This window comes from Thermobia domestica, chromosome 1 (genome assembly GCF_964235325.1).
Source record: "Thermobia domestica chromosome 1, izTheDome1.hap1.1, whole genome shotgun sequence".
Taxonomy (NCBI): Eukaryota; Metazoa; Arthropoda; class Insecta; order Zygentoma; family Lepismatidae; genus Thermobia; species Thermobia domestica.
In genome coordinates, this window is record NC_137454.1 from 347,887,980 (window position 1) to 347,912,048 (window position 24,069).

The following is a 24,069-nucleotide window of genomic DNA, read 5'->3' on the forward strand; positions in this document are numbered from 1 at the left end:
GGACGCTGCAATAAAAAAGAGCAATAGACTATTTAGGAGGCGTTTTATGGAAAAGATGCGAAGGAAATGCAAGGAAAAGGACTTCAAGAATGATTTTAGGAATTGAAGCTCTTTCTGGTCCTTAGAATGCTCGTGCATGTCTTACGTTTAGCCTTGTGCATGTAGATTCAAGAGCGCCGATTTCTCTGTAAATTGGGGGGGGGGGTGGCATTCAGATGCAGCAGGTATATATATTAACATTTTAAGACAAATTGCACTCGAATTATGCCAAATATTGTGTATTCATAAATGCAATAGGGGGCTCACATGAGCTTTGGGAGGGCCCCTCGGCCCCCCAGGATCGGTCGGCCCTTGGGTGGATTAGGTTAACATGAAGAAAGAGGAAAGAACCAAAAGGATGATCATATTCACCCTCGGGGGTGCTGGTCTCGAAAAGGTTGAGAACCACTCTATGTTATAGGAAAAAACATAAAGCACTATGTGAATTTTCAAAGGATTTTAGCAACTCATACATAACTTTTTATCGATAAATACATATACAGATACAAATTTAATTTTATTATTATAAAGAAAATGGAAAGGACTTGTATATGAATTTTAAAAATATATATCCTTGAGCTGTATCAATTTATTTCACGATATTGAACTTACCAGGACACGGAAAGCAGTGATGCGATCACCGAAGAAGAATCATTTATTTAGTTTTCTTCGAATTTTCCGCTGTTAACACAAGTTCCTTATGATACGCTCACGGCGGCTAATTTGGCTGCACGCAATATCCAGAAGGTACTAACATAAGAAAGGAGGTGAAAGCTTTTACACTATATGCAACATGGCTTAGCAGGGAAGTTAAAGAGTCGCTCTACGTGTGTGGACCTTAATGTATTTTCGTACGAATTACTTTTGATAAGGAAGACAACATGTAAGAATTTGAATTACGAATTATATAATGGTTATTTTTCTTCTAGTTTGTACCGAAGAGAAAACATGTGTTGATCAGCACAAGTATTCACTTACAAAATTCTCACGTCGTTGGAGATTCACACGAAATACAGTGGTAATTCAATTCTGTTCAGTAAAGAACGCCGTATTCAAAGCTATTTTTAAATCGAATTTATGTATTTAGAAGAAGCAAACAAAACACACCACTCATTTCAGGAGATGTTCAGGTTTAAGCGTGAAACACAATATTGGGCATATGACCCCTATCCCCCTCCTTACTAGCCCTACAAGAGATCGTTCAGTCCATGAAATTAACCATCACCCGCTCACACATTTCTCCACCAACTTCGTCGAATTTCTTGTTTGAGTTCCAATAGATTATGGGCTTTGTTCTGCTGAACTCGTGACTTCGCGTACTCACGAGCTTGGTCATCCCCTTCCTTTGCCTCATGGGACTTGAATATTTTATAGTTGCAGCTATGCAATCCGCACGACACTGCAAAAAAAAATTGTGCTGCACAGCTATAACCTTTGGTTCTTTTTCACACTGAAGCACCCTGAGGCTAAATATAAAACGCAAGTCTACGTGTGAATATAAAACGCAAGATTAAAAGTGAGACAATATTGTTCCTATGTGGTTAAAAATTATAATCAGTTAGAGGAAAAAAATATATTTTTATGTTTCAATTCATGTTCTTCATACAGAACGTGAAAAATATGTTGTCAGTTACATTGCATTGCAGTTTTTTCCACGTATATCGTGAACAATTTCTGTTAGACTTGTTTATATTATAAAAAAAAAAAAAAATTAACGAGTAAACTAATATGAAGTAATTTTGAAATCGGCTGTGCTATAATAGAAAATATATTACCTACAACGTAGTACATGACTATAATAATAATACGTAATGCATTGTTTTATAGTAAGTCGGAAACATTATAATTTTATACACAGTCCAGTGGCCTGTCTGTCTCTGCGCTGGCCTGACCTGACAAAATGGTGTTAAAAGATTTGAATAATGATCAGCAATACCTTTTGGACATTTGTCGAGCCGTTTCAGAAGGTTTGTGTCTGTCAGACCTTCTGAAGGAAAAGTCTGGACCAATTGTCATGTCCCGATGGTTGATGACAGCTTCTCGCATGCTCCGCATGTATATTTGCACCGAAGAACCCGGAGAAGCATTTCGTTGGCTTGCACAGTATGTCAGCAAAGTATTTACACAAGTTTGGTTTGAAATAAAGCGAAATTCTTGTCTCTCTGACCAACGAGACACCACACTTTTGGCTACTCGCTCGATCTGCATCCTTTCTTCCAGAGGAATTAAGACGAATCCTGTATATTGCGATTAGCTGCAGCGCTTACTTGGCCCATCTGGAAAACTTGTTGTTGGCAATGATCACCGACAGGAACCAGAACATCCAAGTTTTAAGAGAGAAGAATAAAAGAAGTATCGAGAAAGAAAGAGATCAAGTCTACTTGAATTTGTTCCGAAAGTAAACTAACGCAAGTAAATATCATGAGAAGATCGATTGTTTCTCAACGGATATCACAAAGCCACCATTAACAAGAGCCAGATAGAAGAAAATATTATAATGAATTATAATATTACAGCTTCTGAGGAAATTAGATGTTTTTCGTGCCATACGCAAGCGGTGGAGAGGATGATAAAACTAGTTACAGAAACATCAGCATTAGTGTGTGGAGCGGATCGGAGATAAGGCTTTAATATGACAAAATTAGAGTCTCGGAGAAAAATTGCAAAAATTAAACTCCCAGCAGGACTATCAAATGTGAATGAGCCAAAAAAAATGGGAGCAACTAAATGGGCTTGTGGAACTCAATTTGCAGCCACCTCCTCGTGGTGGGTTTTGAGGAGTTTCGGAGTGTGTGTGCCAAGACGAGGTAAGAGATACAAGGGAAGGTTTATCAATAATTTTTCATGACCTAAATTCATATTGTGTTTTGAAAACATCAATACAAAATCTTTGTCTAATTGATTATAATTTTTAACAACATAGGAACAATAAGCATCTCGCTTTTATCTTGCATTTTATATTCAGCCTCAGAATGCTTCAGTGTGAAAAAGAGCCAAAGATTATAGCTGTGCAGCACAATTTTCTTCGCAGTGTCGTGCAGGTTGTATAGCTGCAACTATAAAATATTCAAGTCCTATGAGGCAAAGGAAATAGATGACCAAAAAATCCAAATTTTCTGTGTAGACTACCACTAACACGAGGCAACTCTTCTGCAACCCGACCAATCGAAAATTAAAACAAAAATGCCTGTGCAGCACAATTTTCTTCGTAGTGTCGTGCGGGTTGCATAGTCAGCTATAAAAATATTGAAGTCCGATGAGGCAAAGGAAGGGTTGACCAAACAAATCCAAATTTAGTGTGCTGACCACTACTAACACGAGGCAACTTTTCCGCAACCCAGTCAATCGAAATTCCGAAAAAAGTTGTTTTCGACCCACCCTATTGGCTATACACGGCGATCTGCCGCGCCGGATTATAGCAGGGAGATCCGTCTGTTCTAACTTACCGAGTAAATGGACGGCGACCGCCGCGCATATGTAAAGAACTCCATTGCTTGCAATATCTTTCTACCGTGTCCAGCAATTGGCCGTCGCCGTTCACGGCAGTTCGCCAGATAATGAGAAAGGGCTCTTAGTCTTGTTAATTCCCAATCCAGCTGATATACCTGTTCATGCCTAAACTTGGGATTAAATATCACCGCGATTGTATTCTAATAGCTTCTCTCTCGGACCCAAGGGCACGGTCTAGTTGCCGATTTCGGAGGATGGCTGAAGCCTCACTTCAGCCGGTAGGAACGGCAGTTATCATTACCTACGCCAATGAGGAAGTGAAGAGGTAGCACGTACTCTCCCGGATCCAGTGACACCAATTAGTACTTCATTTCAGAGAATAGCCAAACCTCACCTCCGCCGGTAGGTTGTTGACCGTAAGAATTACTGTCATAAAGGGCATCAGCCCTACGTTATCGGCCATAGGGACTAAGAATTTCCTCGCATTTCCCGTGATCCTATCTCCCTCTCCGGAATCTGAAACACGGAATATTGGGCAGGCCCAGGGAACAGGAGAACACTTTTGTTCCTGTTTCAGTACGGACTTGTGACCGGCAATAGCAGGGTTACTTTACCCTCCGATGAAAATACTTTTAATATATAGGAAGTTTGGAAATTTTCTTTGGTCAATTGAGATCTTTATTTAACCAAAGTTAACAGTGTAACCAGCAAGATATTTTGGGGACCTTTGACTTCTTCAGAAGCTGAACTTTTTACATACTAACAGCGGCGTAGCATAAGGGAACGTCGGTACGCCCGGCATCCCCTGTTAATAAGAAAGAGTACGTATTTTATTATATATACAAATTATTTGCTTGTAATGACAATTATTTTCACTACAATCTTCTGGATACGATCTCTTGCCTAATGCTTTGACAAGCGGAACCTACGCATGCGCGTCACTCACATTCTGTCTTTCCTCTTATACGCCAAGTTCCTTGGGCATCCAGGCCTACTGCAAGCATCGGAGTTTTCGTCTGCTTTCTGTCGAATGCGCATGCCCACCTACGTGCTTTTTTTATTCCTCCACACCCCTTGCAACCCCTCATTTGGTTTAGATATATGCTGGCATATTTTCAAGTATTACCAACTCTATCCATTTTGAATAAACTATAGTTTCTGTACAGAACGTACGAGCACTAACGGCAAGGAAATAGAACAGAACAGAAATGGCTAGTTCAACTTGTTTTTGAAGCATGTCTCACTTATGTAAAAATCGTAATTAAATGCATCCTAATTGTACTCGTAATTAAAGGCAAATTATTAATCTTTATCATAAATACATAGTATGTCCCAGAGGTGCAGCCAAAAACACTTTGAGGGGGCTCACACACACAAACATAAATATAAAGCATTCTGTAGAATCACGGTCACCGATCTGCTAGGCCAAGAAAATCAGTACTCCCGCTCCTCGCAAACATTGCTTAAGCCCTTCAGTATCTGGATAGTCTATCTGACAACGAAATAGTCACACAGAAACGGGTCCCCAGAGTTGTTTTAAGTACTTTCTGTTTGCATCTTCAAATAATATATGCACTCAGGCCCATATTCACGAACGGGCGTCTGGGATTCGGACCTCAAGATGACAAATTTCATGGGGCGATATATAGAAAATATGTAGTTTTAAGGAACGAGATTGAAGTATGGTATGTGGAGAAAAGCTGCTCACGAGAGAGAAATAAAGAAACTATATTGAAAACAATGTTCATAAAACACGGAGCCGAGTTTTCTCGGTACAACGCTAGTGGCACAAGGAGCTGACAAGGAGGGTGTCCGAAGTGTGAATCTCAGATTTTAAAAATGTTTGTGTAGATCGTTAGGGGGTCTCATGGAATAAAGATCAGGACAACAAATTTCAGCGGAACCCCATATTTGAGTGGCGCAGTGCCCCATTTTCGATTTTCGGCTTTCGCAGTAGTAAAAATCGGCCTTTTGATTTGAAAATTGACTTATTGTTGTCGACAATCGTTATCATTCATCTTCATTTGCGTAAAGATACTTCAATTGTGGGTCGCGGATCCCTGTGTGGGGGGTTCCCAGTAGCGGATCTAGAAGGTAAAAACTGGGGGAAGCCGATCTGAGGCTATGATACTATATCATGAGTTTACTATAAACTTTCAGAATATATAAATAATAGGTTCAATTATTTTTGGCACTAAAAAAAACTGGGAGCTGCTTCCCCGGCTCCGGGCTAGACCCGCCACTGGGGCCCCCCTCACAAGTGTGATACATATTCCCCCTTCATTTTGACGAGGTAAATTCAAATATGTCAATAAAAGATTTTTGAGGAGCACATGTGCGGCACAGGTCTCTACCTAGTTTCTGGGATGCCGAATCACAAGTTGAAAGATTACTGAAGGGCTTGAAATAGAACTGAAGGGCTGAAGTTTGGCAGAATTCGTGCTTACTTTATGTATTGTATGTTTTACAGAAATGAAACTGCTCGAAAAAGTGTCCCGTGCAAAGACTTTTGCAGCATCAACTACATTTCAGGAGTGTTATATCTTCGCACTCATCACATATGATAGTGTCATTTAAGGAAAATGAGAAATCCATCCATCACGACTCTGGAACTCACTAAAGAAATAATAAACACTTCTGACCAGAGTATATACACTTGTTTATTAAAAACTAAATTCCAGTGTAACAGTTTCGACAACGTAACGTCGTCTTCATCAGACACTAACTGCAGTTAGTGTCTGATGAAGACGACGTTACGTTGTCGAAACTATTACACTGGAATTTAGTTTTTAATAAACAAGTGTATATACTCTGGTCAGAAGTGTTTATTATTTCTAAAATGAGAAACTCACTGGATTAACAAATTCTGGCGGCCATGCATCTACACATCCTAGCATTGATTTATACCAACTATATTTGAACACATCATGGTAGCTTGGCGATGATAGTTGTTCATAGACTAGCGATTGCAATTTTATGATGTTGTTACGTTGTGAAGTTGTATATCAATTTGATGTAAAATTACGAAACATCTTATTTTCCGTACAAAATTCTTCCAGATTCTAAAGCCCCAAATATCCAGTGGTTGTACAGCCCAAGTTGCTCCCGGTGGAATCTGTTTACATAACGTTTTTTCGTCCGGAATGTGTTGCTGTGTCTCTTTCTCGTTAAAAGATGACCATGAATCTACGAGCAAGACACATTTATTCCCTATGTTAGGAACCAAAACGTCACGGATGCACTCCTACAAATGCAGCTTACCCATCTTTCCAGATTTTGATGCAGAAACCTTAACATTTGGGGGCTGGAATAAAGTTTTCTTGATCTGTGCTCCAAATTTTCCTGTCGGTTCTGGGAATACAATCTATAATGGCCCAACTAATTTTCCACTGGCAGACATAAGGGATATATCGTATAGCTATGAGATAAGGCATTTTTGAATTGTGCAGAAGCTTCTACTTTTTTCCCACTTTGTATGCCTAACATACGATTATAGTGCAGTTTCGTTGCAAAAACAATTTGATCGGAATTATAAGTATTGTCTATATCGAATTCCAGTAACGTATCCCCGACTTCTAGCTGGAAAGACATAACTGAAGTTTCTATTTGTTGTGAAGTGTCAACGTCTGCTCGCGACACGAATTTTGTTATTTCTCGCTACACAATATTATGTTTCCATTTAAAACAGGTGCAGAAACTTTTGGAACCCTTAAAGTTGAATTTCTTTCGCTTTTTCAATTGCCCATTTCCGAACATCCATGTCATGTACATGCATGAGATCTCTTTTGGCTTCAATCCATACAGTAAGCACTGATTCTGCCAAACTCCTAACAACTTGTGATCCAGCATCCCAGAAACTAGGTAGAGACCTGTGCCTCACATGTGCTCCACAAAGAACTTTTAATGACATATTTGAATTCAGCTCGTTAAAATGAAGGGGGAACATGTATCACACTTGTGAGGCGGACCCCTCACACACATATAGGGATCCCTGACCCACAATTGAAGTATATTTATGCAAATGAAGACGAATGATAACGATTGTCGACAATAATAAGTCAATTTTCAAATCAAAAGGCCGATTTTTACTACGAAAGCCGAAAATCGCAAATGGGGCGCTGCCCCACCCAAATATGGGGATCCGCCGAAATTTGTTGTGCTGACCTTTATTCTATGAGCCCCCCTAACGATCTGCACAAACATTTTTAAAATCTGAGATTTACACTTCGGACACCCTCCTTGTGAGACAATTGCTTATTGGCTTGTAACGTAATCCATGCATTTGCTTCTGTATACCCCACTAGGTCCGAAATTAGGGAGGCTTACCCCCCCAAAAAATATTGTGAGTAGTTATTGATACAAAGAAATCTAGAATTGTGACGATTGGGCCCCCTAGCATATTTATGCCTCTCCCCCAAACTTTAGTGGTTGGTCACGGGCCTTCATGAACAGATTCAGCCATATAGCTAGTGCTTGTTATTAATTTACTATTTGTATTCTGTAATCGTTTGGGATGGGTGCAAATTATGCCGGGCTAAATATAAAGCTTCTGAAAGTTATTTCATGAAGGGCTTTACAGTCCTTTTTGTGATAAAGTAATGATAAACGTCGGAATAGCGGGATCATAAATGGACTCTAAAGCATGCAAGGGAAATAATTTATTCTATCACTGCCATAAAGGGGGCTTAGTTCGGTTCACTCTCCCTGGCTACGCCGTCGCATTGTTTACTAGGTTTATGCTTTTGGTTAGCAACACTGATCGTGGGTGGTCATGTGGTCAAGAAAAAATTGGCGGTATACAGTTTCTTTTGCGTTGTGACTTCTATTTGTGAAGTGAATAGTTGTTTTATTGTTTTAGTGTAGTGTGAAGAAAATTAAAAGTAATAGACAAAGTTGTGGAAAGTGTTAGGCAGCAGCCAAACTTTTAGCAAATGATGACTGCGATAACAGTACCAGACGCAAATTTAATTGACTTTTTGTTAACAATTCCCATATCTCGGTTGACCTACGAGCAGCGCTGCCCTCTGAAAGGGAGACGACCTACCCCAAAGCTGTCCATAAAAACGACAGCTAGCAATCATTCACGCACATTTCAGTCTTCGTGGTATGATAGGTTTTCTTGGCTTTCTGGGTGCTCTGTAAGAAATAAAATGTTCTGTTTCGTCTGCATTATGTTTGGAGCTAAGGAGTCTGAGTGGTGTTCAAACGGTGTTTCTGATTTGGGTAATCTCATAAAGAAAGCTATAAAACAGAGTCATCGAAACAACATTTGCTGCATAGTGAATCTTTTCACTTGTTAGGGAGAACACGCATTGAACATGTGATTTCAGAAGCAGCCCGTCTCCAAGCAATAAAGCATAATGAACTAGTTAGTACAAATAGGAACATTTTAAAGAGACTTATTCAAGCAATAGTCTTCTTAAGTAAACAGGAACTAGCTTTTTGTGGTCACAGGGAATTCGAAGGTTCTAGCAATAGGGGCAATTATTTAGAACTCTAGATCTCTTGGCTCAAAGCGAGTCTTCCAATCGAGAACACTTGCAATCTTCCTCTGTGTTTAAAGGAACGTCTCCGGATGTTCAAAATGATTTGATCTAAGTAATAACTACTGTGCTGAAAGAAAATATAAAACATGAAATTCAAGATTGTTGTTTTATATCGGTTCAAGCAGATGAAACTTTAGACGTTTCATGCAAAAGCCAACTGAGCATAATATTTCGTTACTGCGTAAAAGATACAGTAGAAGAGAGGTTTATAGGTTTTTTCGACGTATTAAGGAATAAAACTGCTGTTGGTTTGTCCGAAGTAATACATAAAGTACTGCAAGAGTGGAGCGTAGAAAAAAAAAAAGTGGTGTGCCAGACTTACGATGGTGCATCTGCAATGGCAGGTCGAGAAGGTGGCGTGCAAAAACTAGTAAGACAATTTTTTCCATATGCTCTTTTTATTCATTGTTACGCTCACAGGTTAAATTTGGTGCTTCTGCACGGTGCTAAGTCAATAAAACAAGTTCGTCTATTCGTGACCTCTCTAACAGCATTTCATAGTTTTTTTCTAAGTCTTCAAAACGAACAGCGTTGCTCACTGGAAAAGGATTTAAGTTGCCACAAGCCAGTAACACGCGATGGAATTTTCATTCCAGAGCGGTATCAATTATTACACGGTATTTCAACGAACTGTATGAAGTTTTTGATAAAATTATTGAGGATGAAGATTCGGAGTGGGATAGTGAAACTGTGAACTGTGCATTAGGCATCAGGAGACACATGGATGACCCAACATTTGTGTACTTACTGCATGTTTTTGAGGCATGTTTTGTTCGTATTGACCCCCTCTTCAGACTCTTGCAATCCTCAACCGCAAGCATTACAACATGTCAACATGAAATAAATGTTGTAATCAGAATGTTGGAGAACTTAAGAGAAAGTACTTTTATTGATAACTGCATTGAAAAAAGTTCCCAGCTGAACACAGGCCTAATCTATAGCAACACACAAAGAAACAACTTAGGGGCGCTAACCTACGAGATCTTAGATTCGCAGATTGTCCAGATGAAACTTAGATTCGAAGATTTTCCTCAACTTCAGTTCGTGGAATTAGTTCATCAGAAACAATTTACAGACTACAGCAAGAAATATCCCGGAGATAAAGTAGACCAGTTAATAAAGATGTACCCATTTTTTTTAACAAAGAACAACTTGAAAATGAACTCCACAATATTTATGCAGACGAAAACAAGCACTTAGATCCCCATAATCTTTTGAAATTTTTAGTAGGGAATGGTCTGGACTCAATTTACCGTGAGGTAACAAAACTTCTACGTTTAGTGTTAACTTTTCCTGTAACTACAGCAAGTGCAGAAAGAAGCATGAGTACGTTGAAAAGAATAAAATCATACCTGAGGAATACTATGACCAATAATAGACTCTCAAATCTTAGTTCGTTGGCTATTGAAAAGAAATTACTAAGTTAGTTGTCATCTGATCAGCAGTTTTTAGAAAGAGTTATAGATGTCTTCGCGGAAAAGAAGAACAGAAAAATGGATTTGATGTACAAAAAAAATATAAGGTAAGTTCCTTTGGGGAAATTTACAATTTCATAGTTGTTTTCCAAACACGTTACTAGAATGTATTAAGAATCGTACCATACATTATATTTTCACAGTCTGTAGTTACGTTTCTAAGACTTGTTTAGATCTTGTAATTTTTTTCTTAGTGTATTAGTGTTTCTTAGTGTATTTTTTTCTTAGTGTATGGTGGTTCAATGGCAGAGCGTTTACCACTCATGTGAGAGGTACTTGATTCGGTCTCTGGCCACCGTCTTTAGCGGTTTACAACAGTTTTTCTCGAAGTTCTCCAATTTCATATGCAATTGGATATTGATTCATTCATTGTACTTTTGAACTCTCGTGTTTTATGACTTGAAGGAAAATTAATTTTAAGTGGAAAATATCTGAAAATGTTTTATATGCAAGATCACAGCCACAGAAACAATCGGGGAGGAGGAGAAAATGTGTCTGAAAAACAACAATCCTTATTAGAGGAACCACAAAATGACTTTAAAATCTCATTTTATTTAGTGTTAAGGCTTGATAATTTATAACCTTATATATTCCCTCCGAATAGCTATGTATTGTTGTTTGCAGTAGTATTGTATCGCACAAGTGACTAACTTTGGCATCCCCATTTCGGAATACCACGCTACGCTACTGCATACTAAAAGCCAACCAAAAGTATTCTTATATAATACGAAACACACTCATAGAATTTTAAACTCAGACACTCTTAAGCAACAATGTGGTAATTCACTTAGACAAATTGAAGTAACAAAATAGATGATTTATTTCAAGTGTTTTGATTATCTTTAACGAGTTGACACCTTTTTAATATTTTTTTTTTAATTCTTTCATTTTCTATCGTTAATATTTATCATTAATCATTAACTAAGTTTCATAAACACAATACACAAACCCCGTTTAGGTGACAGGAGATAATTTGGACTGTCCTCATCGTGACTAGATTCCTAACAAAACTATTAGAATTTTCTAGTAGGTGCTCAAGGTTGGTGGCCAAGATTTTTTTTAACAAGACCGTAGGCTGTATAGAATTAATAACAAATCAAATTAGAAATTGTCAAAATTCATGAAAAAAAATATTTTTATCAAGTTGATCCATATTTTCGGTTGTGAGAATAATACGAAGTAAAACTTGCAAAATCACCTCTACACTTTCTGTTATCCTCTGAATGAGAAGAAAAGATTGGACAAGATTTGAGTACCTATTAGAAAGAGAAATCATGTTTAATGGGTATATGAAGAATAAACCACGTAACCTGATCGTGTGTGGGTGTGTACACGCACACAGGCAATCGTGCATTAACATATATATATGGCCACTTGTTTTGCCTGATATTTGAAGGAATTTGTTTGATTTTCTTTTGGTGAAAACTACAATTAGTCAAATTACCATGAATTCGTATAGACAATAATTAGTTTCGTCAGGGTTACTCCAAATTCAGTATAATTATAATTGATAAGTCTTTTATTATTTACCTCAAGAGCACTAATTTTTTAAAGTTGGTACTTTACGGAAGAAATAATGAGGTAAATATGATAATAAAACATTATTGTGAGCGGAAAAATAATGATTTTTTTTTACAAACAACATATTAGTGTTGCTACTTACTCAGCATGTAATAATTTATTGGTGGAATCAGAACCATTAGATTCATTTCTTAACCTCATCAGCAGAGTAGTTTCATACTCGTATAATTAAGGATGCTAAATATTTCAGACTATTTAAAGTGCTAATTACATCAAGGCGTTGCCTACGTTTTTCAACGAACATAAAAAGTTCGTTATTGAAATCTCTATGTCTGTGTGTGTGCGTGTCTGTTACTTGAGACGGATATAGTATACATGAAGCTGCATCAGTTCCCGAAGGAGCAGGACGCTCATAATTTTAGGGATTATTCATTGAGTATGTACGAACTTACAAAGGGGGTAACAAAGCGACTTTTATTTACTTATCGACTGATACGAAAATAAAAAAGAACGTACATGTACTTTATATCTGCATGTTTAGAGCCCTTTTACTGTATCTATGACTATGTGTGTGTGTGTGGGGGGGGGGATTTAATGCATATCGCATGTCTTGTGCATACGGATATTTCTTATTATTGCACTACGTAGAAAATTTATGGTATTTCATGTAGAAGTGGTAATAGAACACAGAAGAAACGCAGATCAGGGGGTTCTCATGTACACTTTTCCCTTGAGACTTTTCTAAGCCCTCAATTAGATAGAACATGAAAATCTATCTGAGAAAGAGATGGAATTTTTCGCGTCACTCTTACCGTTCCCGAAATATTGACCAAAAGAAGTCCGATTTCCGGAGATTTAAGGAGCCATATCTCGGAATCATAAGTTATAGAGATAATATTATACTTGTGTTGATCAATACCTATGAGGATGGTGAACATTTTGGTGCCAAACAGTGACCGCTGGCCATGGTGCCAAAATGTTCACAATCCACTTAGATATTGATCAACACTAATATCGTCTCTATGGAATATACCGTTCTCGAGATATTGGCCAAAAATGTTTCGATTTTGGGAGATTTAAGGAGCCATATCTCAGGAACCGTAAGTCAAAGAGAGAGAATATTTTGCCAATTTTTGCGAGAAACAGAAGTTGCTGATAAAAATATTTACTTTTACATGTAGGAATAATCACAGTTAGCCTTCCTGCTTCATCTTTCCGTTCTTTTTAAGTGCGTTTTTGCAATGCTCTTGGAGTATTCTTAACTGGTTAAAATTCAATTTGCTTCGATTAATTCAATATTCAAAGTACAATATCAAAATCGTAAAGAAGAGAAAAAGATTTTACTGTTCAAAATAACGCGGTTTTGCTGACGCGGCACTAGTCCTGTATAACACAAATTCTACACTATATTAAACCCAGTGGAGTATATAAGGGGGGAGCTTCCGGGCTTAAGCTCTCGCCCCAAAATTTTACTTACAATTTAAAGTAAATGAAATACCTTGCAGAATTTTCACATTTCCAGAAATAAAGTTATCAAAGCTCCCCCGAAACAAAATCATAAATTCGCCACTGCTTAAACCTCACATCTACTAATCCTAAACGGCAGAAAGCCTAAAAACCATCTAGGTTCACCAGCCGTAAGCGACAGAAGTCCTATAGGACGGCCAACAAGAGATGGTCTCTGACGTTTCTTACCACATGCGATGGGACATTGCAGCCCCTACTTTGATACCAGTGTTACCAACCACGACCACTCTGTCTTATACCATTAATTAAGTTGCCACTACAGTTGCACCGAAAAAAACCTTGACACGCGAGTAGTAGCAATGTCACTGCGAGCTGTCAGAGACGTTCTCTTACTGGACGCACTATAAAGTGCGTAAGTCTTAAAAATTTATTGCAGCGCTATCACCCCGTCCATGTTTATTCGGTAAGCATCAGAAAATATATATATCACATTGCGGAAAAATCTAGTACTTGTTAACGAAAATTATCTAAAAACATAATTTTTAAATCGAAGGAAGAAGTTAAATAACTTCCTCATAATTAACTGATTTCAAGGCAAGGCTCTAAGCCTTGGGGATTGTGGAAAAGACTCAAAGAAAACACAATATTATATTGATAAAACTAAGTTAATTTCAAACAAAATTAAAGCGAAACATTTATCCTAAATCATATGAAAGGGATTAAATTCATCTTTTCCTTCTTGGTCAGGTGTAAAAGTGGATCTGAAAATAAAGGGGGACGCATGACGTCACACCATCTTTCATGCCTATCTTTGCCCATTATATTATTTTAGAAAGTGGGGAACGCCACAAATATTTTCTGGAAGTGGAGGGACCTCGTCCCTCTGCGTTCCCCCTCACTTTTACCCTTATTCTTGGCAAATTTCCTTCTGAAGGAATGCGAATAATTGAATAATCTTAAAGAAACTATATACTACATTAGTCAAATTCGAATAAATTTTAAGTGGGTTTACTGGATGTATGGGTTTGTTATCACATTAAGTATTTGTGTAAATATGCAACAAGGGGATGCTTTTATCAATTTCTTTTTCTGGTAAAAAAAAAAAATGCGTATTTCTGATGGCAGAATTTATTAATAAATAAGTCTGACTTATGAAAATGTGCCATCCTCAGCCTCACTGACACCCTGCCTTCAGCTTCAAAATAATGTTTACTCTCTCATATTTAAACAATATTTACGGCCTCTCTCTCACTGAACTCCCTCATACTCTTATTATTAGTCGTTTTCCGATTGAGCTTCCAATTAAACTTTGAAAGCGTTCCTACTTTTTTTCCACCCTGGCTACATACCTGCCCACTTGAGCCTCCTAGACTTGATGACCCTAACAATGTTTGGTAAATGGTGTGAATTATGTAGTTCCTTGTTATGAAGTTTCCGCTATTCCGAAAAGATTTTGAACTGAATAATAACGTGAATTTCCTGTTTTAACTCGACATTTAACTTCTTCATGGAAATGGTTTCGGTCTGTTAATATTGATCCTAGCTATTTGAAAGTATCCACTTATCGATCACCCTCAAATAATATTTTCCCTCTCTATCGGTAAACTCCCTTACACTCACATTCACTCAGGATTGCATTCAAATCAGGGGTAAAAGTGGATCTGAAAAAGTAGGGGGATGGTACCGGCAGGTAGCGGCATAACGTCCCGCTGTCCCCCTGTCAATCATTGTCCATTGAAACTTTTTAGGAAGTAGGGGGACGCCGTACTTATTTTCTGGATGTGGTGAAACCAAGGTTGTTATAAAATAGAGCAGCGTTTCCGAACCTTTTTCAACTTGCGGCACACTAAGGGTGTTACTTGGATTCTCGTGGCACACTTACAGCTATTATTATTTGTAAATATAAAACACAGCGGCATTATTTCTGTGATTATTGATCTCCTTTTCACAGAGAAGAAAGCTCTATCACTGGTTTTCCCACGTGGTAAATCATTATGCTTATTTTTCATTCTAATTTTAAAAACTGAAAACAATTGCAATGAAATATTAGACTCAGGTTTTTAAAAATACGCTTTCTTTGTAAAAACTGTATCTACTAAGAAGGAAGATCACTAAATAACGAACGAACAAAGAAATCTCTTTTACTTTTAAAACACAAATGTAGGTAATTTTGTCGAAAGGATTGAATGATATTTTAAATTTTCAAGTTGCAACAATAAAGAAGCAATAATGGTCATAACAATGACAACAAATACTTTTTTTTTTCAACATTAGAAATATACAGAACAGTAACATATTATGAAATTTAAAATTGTAGATTCATAGTAGAGGTTCATAGTAATGTGAAATACAAATATGTGTTTTCCCCTGCGTTTTGCAATTTGATTGCTATAAAATTAATAATTTTGTTTCGATTCCTCGCGGCACACCAGGGGCCCATTCACGGCACACCGGTTGGGAAACGCTGAAATAGAGGATATGCCCTTCATCATATGAACTCAATGAAGCCAAAAAACAACCAAGCACTGTCTGATTGGCTACTCTCGTTACACACAAGTTACAAACAATAGTGATGCTCTCACTCTAAAAGGAGGAGGCACGATAGTTCAGTGAAGGGGTCCTTACATCTGTGCATGAGATCCCCGGTTCGATTGTTGGCCAAGTAAGTTCGTGGTGCAGAACTTAATGTTCGTGAATTGTGTCCGAGTACTCCCGTTTCCTCCCACTTTCTCATTCCACCAATTCTTTCATCATCATTTACTTCCCTTAATCATAGTCCCCTTAACTTAAAAGGGCATAATTGTGGGACGCTAAACTGAAATATTTCACTTTTCCTCACACTTATGTTCCTAAATGAAGTTGTGTGAGAGGGAGGTTTGTCCTCCTGAGAGCGAGGTGTGTACTAAGGGAACCTATCTCTGGCGTAAAGGAGGTGAATACATTTCAGTACTTAGACGAAATGACCAGACATAAGAATAAAGTCAACCAGTATAATAAACGGTAATCATCACAGTCTGTAGGTCCCGCTAATCTCAATAATAAACAGTAGCATTAATCAATGTATCACTTTCCTGCATAACGAAGTCGTTGGATAATTCATAAGTATGGTATGGATATTGTGGCAGTTGATTTAGGCCAGATTTTAATTTATAGTGTCTGGCAGGCTGATAGTATCAAGGTGACCAGACGTCCCGTTTTAGCCGGGACAGTCCCCTTTTTTCAACCGTTGTCCCGTTTTTATCTGATTCTCAAACGGGACGTCTAAATGTCCCGTTTTTAAGCAAAAATGACCCAGGTGTCCCGTAATTATTATTCAAAATATAAATGGTCAATGCAAATTCTACACTCTTCCGCACCAACACACATTGGGCAGATTGAGCCGCGTCTGGAACTTCTGAATATTCAAATGAGAATTGAGTGTTCTGTGGTTCAAGTTGGAATTGAGTTCGATTTCTGAGTGTTCAAGTAGTTAAAAATATTGTTGAGTAGCACTTAAGTTAGAGACGCTGTGTTATCATTCTTACTTGTGTATTTTGTAAATTGAAAACACTGTTGAGTCCCCCCCAGGGGTGTAGCCAACAGGTTTGTGTAGGGAGGGCCCGTCGTTTTGAGGGGGGGCCAGCTACAATGTGCAAAGTCGAAAAAAAGTGTTACTGCTAGTGTTTTTGAGGCCTGAAAGAAAGGAAAATTTTGGTTTTCTTCTGGAAAACTAATAACACTATTTTGGCTTATTATTATTATTATTATTATTATTATTATTATTATTATTATTATTATTATTATTATTATTATTATTATTATTATTATTATTATTGTTACTTTATAAAATGTGTGCTATTTTTTAAGGGATTTAATAGGCTTAGTTAGCTTGCAATTATACTTGTCTTAAACTATCCGTAATCGTAATGCACTACAAATCAAAATCATATGTTCACCCTTATAAAAACCTGAATTCTTTATTCTTTCAATTAATCGTATTCTTATTCTTAAACCCTTTGATAACAATCATTTTTGAATCTTACTAATTCATATAATCTTTCTATCCTTCGTCCTTACGACATATACTGTATCTTCGTTTCATCTTGTTTATCTTCACAACAACTGATATCACTTAACAACCACAGACTAACTAACCTTACGCAACACAGCATGTATATTCTACCATAACATTTCTTACCAACAATTATTATTATTATTATTATTATTATCCATAAATTATATTCAAGATAGTTTTTATTATGCTTAATCAAGAACTACTGCCCGGGACCAAACGCTATACTTTTGTGAATAACTATAAGGGTAACCAAGAAAGTTATGTCCCTTTTCGTGGAGGTCTGTGTTCAATTGTACCTCACACCGTGAGTTGAATGCGAGTGGAGATAGGGCGAACGTCAGTTGTTGGTGTGGGTGTATCCAACATACTACCTGGTTGTGGCAATTCAGACACACCGTGAACTTGCGTAAACGGAACATGGGACATCCACAGAGCGTCATAAGAGCATGTATGCTGAATGAGTTCAAATGGAGGTCAAACGCCGCTGTAGCGGGACAGAAGATATGCCAGGCCTTTGGTGAGGGTGTCGTGACGACGCGGACATTGCAGCGATGGCTTAACAAGTTTAAGGACGATGACGAAACACCCGAAAACACCACGAGCCAGAAGATCAACACATATACAAAGAGGAACTGGGACGACAATTCACTGTATGGAGAAACCATTCGGCAGCACATCCATCAACTTGTGAAGCACTACAAGTTGGGTAGATGGGTCGGGTCTAGGTCAAAACCCCCACAGCCAAAACCCCCACACTCAAGAAATGTCAAAACGCCCACACGATCGGTCATAACCCCCACACAAATGGACAAATCCCCCAAACGCACGAACGGTCAAAACCCCCACAGCCAAAACCCCCACACTCAAGAAATGTCAAAACGCCCACACGATCGGTCATAACCCCCACACAAATGGACAAATCCCCCAAACGCACGAACGGTCAAAACCCCCACAGCCAAAACCCCCACACTCAAGAAATGTCAAAACGCCCACACGATCGGTCAAAACCCCCACACAAATGGACAAAACTCCCACACATAGCAACGGTCACAATCTCCACATAAATGGACAAAACCCCCACACAAATGGACAAAACCCCCACACAATCGGACAAATCCCCCACACTCTGAAAATACCGTGATTGCACGTCTTTGTTGCGGCTCTTTACGACGCCCACCTTAGTGTTTCTGTCATTACAAAACAGTGCAAGAAGAATAGTTGCAACATCGGTTTAAGTGGAATAAAAAATGTTATTAAAAAGTACAAGGGCAAGACATACAACCAGGATCATTTCAGAGTGTGGGAGATTTGACCGATTGTGTGGGAGATTTGTCCATTTGTGTGGGGGTTTTGTCCATTTATGTGGGGATTGTGACCGTTGCTATGTGTGGCTGTTTTGTCCATTTGTGTGGGGGTTTTGACCGATCGTGTGGGCGTTTTGACATTTCTTGAGTGTGGGGGTTTTGGCTGTGGGGGTTTTGACCGTTCGTGCGTTTGGGGAATTTGTCCATTTTTGTGGGGGTTATGACCGATCGTGTGGGCGTTTTGACATTTCTTGAGTGTGGGGGTTTTGGCTGTGGGGGTTTTGACCGGTTCCCGATGGGTCTCACATATTTTGACTCCGGGCCAGAAGGTAAGCGGCAGTCGCCTGTGTTTATTTACTGTTTCGGAGCCATTTCTGGACAGGGCGTTGACATGTGATAAAAAGTGGGTCCTATACGAAGCTCCACGGCGCCGTCATCATTGGTTAGCATCCCATGAACCGATTTCAAAACAGCCGAAACCAGCACTGTACCAGAAGAAGGTCCTTCTGTGTGTTTTGTGCATCGTGCATCGGGAACTGCTACCAACTGGTCAGAGTATCAATGCAACTGTGTAGTGTCAGCAGTTGAGCTGTGCTCAACAAAAACTCAAACCTCTGGAGCCATCACTTCTGAATTGCAAATGGGTCCTCGTTTACTGGACAACGCTAAGTCTCACGTGGCTAGGACGACTCAGGACATCATTTTCCGCCTTGGATGGGAAACAATATTGCAACCACTATATTCCCCGGGTGTTGCACCGTCCGATTATCACCTGTTCCATTCTTTGGATAATCACCTTAGAGGACCCCAGTTGAAATCCCTAGTAAAAGTCCAAAATGCACCTGATACTTTCTTCGTTTCACGGCCCATCAAGTTCTACCGCGATGGATTGCATAGCCTAGCAGAACGTTTTCAGAAGGTCGTCGATGCTGATGGGGACTATTTTTGATCTTCCAGGTTAGGTGACATATCGATGTTCGAAGGTGGTGGGTGAAAAAGCAACAAAACTTTTCTTGGTTACCTTTATATTTAAATTTAAGACCTTGTATACAGAACCTATCTACAAAAGATTGATTTTCTTTGAAATTTCACTTAATTTCTTTACGGTTTCCTGACAAAAATATTTATTTATTATTCCTGACTAAGAAAAACATAATTATTTTATTACACTGAGTAGAAATAAAAGAGAGAGCGAATGAAATCCAAATTGAATAAAATCAATGTTTCTCACCAAATTTTCCATCCTCTATGTCTTTTAAAACACTTCTTAAAGCATATAAAAATATACGGTACTTACAAATCAGTTTAGTACCTTTGTTTTATGGCTGTATTTGTAGTACCTTGTTAAAACGTTTGTCTTCAAACTGTCAAATATAAATCGCAGTAAATTGTGTAATCTGCTGTCACAAAAAAGTATCCTATTTTTCGATCGGTATGGAAAAAGCAATATTTCTCCATACTATTTTACCATAAATTATTAATTGTCAATAAACTCTGTTACTTTTAAATGAATGAAACGAGATAATTTTACTATGATATTTTAAAAGCTGGTTATTTGGGGGGGCCAAGAAACCATTTGGGAGGGCCTGGCCCCGATGGCCCCCCTTGGCTACACCCCTGGTCCCCCCCGCGTCGCCGATTCGTATGTGTCCCGTTTTTGCAAGTAAAAATTCTGGTCACCTTGGATAGTATGGGAGGAAAAATTAATAGTATAACAAATGTCAGTGTAATGTGTACACCACGTAAACGAGTTTGGTTTATATGGCATGATATTTTCTCTCAATTGACATTCAAACTGGAAATGGTAATAATTTCTGCCACTTCCAGTTTTAGTAAAGAGATTAAAGTGAAAATGGAATATATTCTTGGGACGAATAATTGATTCCAGAAAACCACTTCTCGCTATATATTACCAGTTTTACTGTATTTCGATCAACGGTAAATGCCTCATTTTTTACCATTACAGTTTAATGGGGTTCTGAGAGAAAAGATGGTGTACATATTCTTAGAACGCTAAATTAACCAAAAAATCTCGCCATCTCTTGTTTTTATTCTACGTAGAAGTGATGGAATGGGCACTAGGTAACTAGGTCACTTGGGTTGGGTTAGGTCTTTTGTCCGGATCATCCGGTTCTGGTCTGGCTTCTCAGATCTATTCTGACCTGTTGGCCCATACAGAAATGATAATCTGGATAGACTCCATGACCCAGACAATCTCCTTGAACCAGGCAGATCCGGTGACCCATACAGAAATGACAACTTGGACAGCCTTGATGATCTGGATAAACTCTTTGAACCAGGCAAACCCGTTAACCTATACAGAAATGATAACATGGAAAGACTTGATGACTCGGATAAACTCAGAGAACTAGGCAGACCCGGTGACCCATACGGAAATGATAACCTAGACAGACTTGATGATCCGGACAAACTCCTTGAACCAGGCAGACCCAGTGACCCATACAGAAATGATGACATGGTCTACTCGATGACCGAACAAACTCTTTGAACCAGACAAACCTGATGGCCGGAAGCAGCCGAAATGTCAGCATTGTAGTATTACTGCAGTATTTTAAATCGTTGATTAATGGTATTCATTATTCGAACTCGAACGTTGTTTCACTGCCCAGTGTGACATTTCTTACTCAGCAAAACATAATTTGAATATTTCAAATTTGTCGTCTTTCTGTACAAAAATAATACGGTGCATTTTGAACATAGACTATCGACAAAGATTTACGTTAGCAAAATACTTTTGCGCTTACAAAATAAACCTTCCAAAAAAGGTTTATTTTGTGTCAAGATCGATGAGGGAACAATTATCCCCTCCTGCCCCGTAAGTGGTTCCCCTGTTTAAACTGCTTCCGTCCATAAAGACGGGCGCAGTGACCGGAAACCTGATTGATCAGAATAAGCCAGAACAATGTGTTGCAAATCTGGAAATTGTAATAATGACTTTTTGACCGAAGAAAATGCATTCCTATGGTTGATTAGGCACTTATTTGCCGGATCTCAGTCATTGTGACTTAGTTTATTCCTCTTGCTCAGAAACCACTGGAAAGGGCGCCATTTTGGTACACCGAATAATATTCAGAAGAGCGTAACCGACAGATTGAAAGATATTAAAACAAGTCTACCAGCACTGCTGCAAGGAACAGAAAGAATGTCTCCAACGTTCTGTAGTTACGAGGAGACTATTTTGAAGAAAGCACTCTAATTTATAAAAATATTACAATTCATCGTAAAAAAAATCAGTTTAATTATTTTTTTAATATGTCTCGTATGTGCAGTAGACAAATTCCAAAAGAAGTGGACATCTTTTTGACTATCCACTATCCACACATTTCTAATTCTTTTGCAAAGTCATATCTCACGTAGTCTCGATGTTGAAATGGACTCTATGCTCCAAACCAATGAACCACGTCATCACCAATCTTACAATATTCTTGAGACTTCGTAATCCTTTAGAGATATTATAGAGCTTGTCACTCTCAACCGAATAAAAGAATTCCTTGAAGCCTGCGAACAATTGGTGATTTACACCACCATACTCACACTTTTCTTCTAGTATCTGTTCAAGTATAACAATCGTTTCCATCTAACTGATACCTGATGTTACAATGCGCTTTCACAATCTGAGAAAAGCAGAGAGAAACAAAATAACCAAAGCAGGGCAAAGGATCATGCAGGAGAATCAAATAACTGTTACAGTAGCAATGGGCAATTACCAAACGATTTGTTTCAAAAGCATAATTCCTTCATTGAGTGAAAGAATCGAATCTTTGAAAGATACCTGATTAATTATGGAAGCAATTTTAAAGACGGATCCATCCAGGCGAATAAGAGAACGTATTTACTTACTATAGTTGGCAAGCTTGGTTGGTGAAACCAGATAATGGAATCGAACATAGAATTAGTGGACCTAGTTGATGGATTGATGTGGATAATAGTAATACTTAAGAATAGGGATACATTGAGTAGCGAAGAACCATATAATGAACCTACATTTCTTCTTTGTCTCCGTGTCCCTTGTTTAAAAATATAACTAACAAGCTCGTAGCATGAGAATCTCCCCTTGCATACTTCTACTTCCTCCTTCCTACCAACTTGTAGCATGACAATATATCTTTGTACACTTCTACTTCCCCTTACTTTCTAGCAACATAGCATGACAATCTCCCCTTGTACATTTCTACCTCCTCTTTCTTCCCAGCTGGTAGCATGACAATATCACCTTGTACACTTCTACTTCTCCTATTTCTTAGTTTCTAGCATGACAATCTCTCCTTGTACACTTCTACTTGCCCTCCCTCCTAGTTCGTAGTATGACAGTCTCCCCTTTTTACATTTCTAAATCCCCCTACCTCCTAACTAGTAGCATGACAATCTCTCCTTGTACACTTCTTCTTACCCTTATCTCCTAGCTTGTAGCATAACAATCTCTCTTTGTACACTTTTACTTAGCTAGTAGCATGATAATCTCTCCTTGTACACTTCTACTTCAATCTACCTCCTACCTCTTAGCATGACAATCTCTCCTTGTACACTTCTACTTACCCCTACCTCGTAGCATGACAATTTCCCCTTGTACACTTCTACTTCCTCCTACCTCCTAGCTCATAGCATGACAATTTCTCCTTGTGCACTTCTACTTGCCTCTACCTCTTAGCTCGTAGTATGACAATCTCTTCTCGTATAGTTCTGCTTCCCCCACTTTCCCAGCTCGCAGCATGACAATCTCTCCTTGTAAACTCCTATGGTTGCATGATAACCAACCAGGAACCCCCTCCCACCTCTACGAAAACAAACTTTGTAGCAGCTCCTCACTTTATAAAAGTGGTTTAGCTAGTTTGGCTGAAAGTAGGTATCGTATTGAAGGACTATATAACAGCTATGAGTTAGTCAATTCATCAAAACCAAAAGGATTCGTTTCTTTGAATTGGAGGAATCGAATTGTAAAGTCAAAGAAGTTGGAATCAAAGTATTCGATCCCAAGGAACGGATCCTTCTCTGGACTTGATTAAAAGGCATCAACTCCGGAAAAAGAACCAAACTGTTTATCACTAATTTACAGCGTATGCGTAATCATAGATACCCGGGTAGCATACTTTCGTTTACGCTATTAATGTCCTAATTTACCTGTTACAACCGTCATGATAAATCAACGACTGGTTAGCTATATCTACTTCTCCTTTCCTTGTGGTTTACTGAGA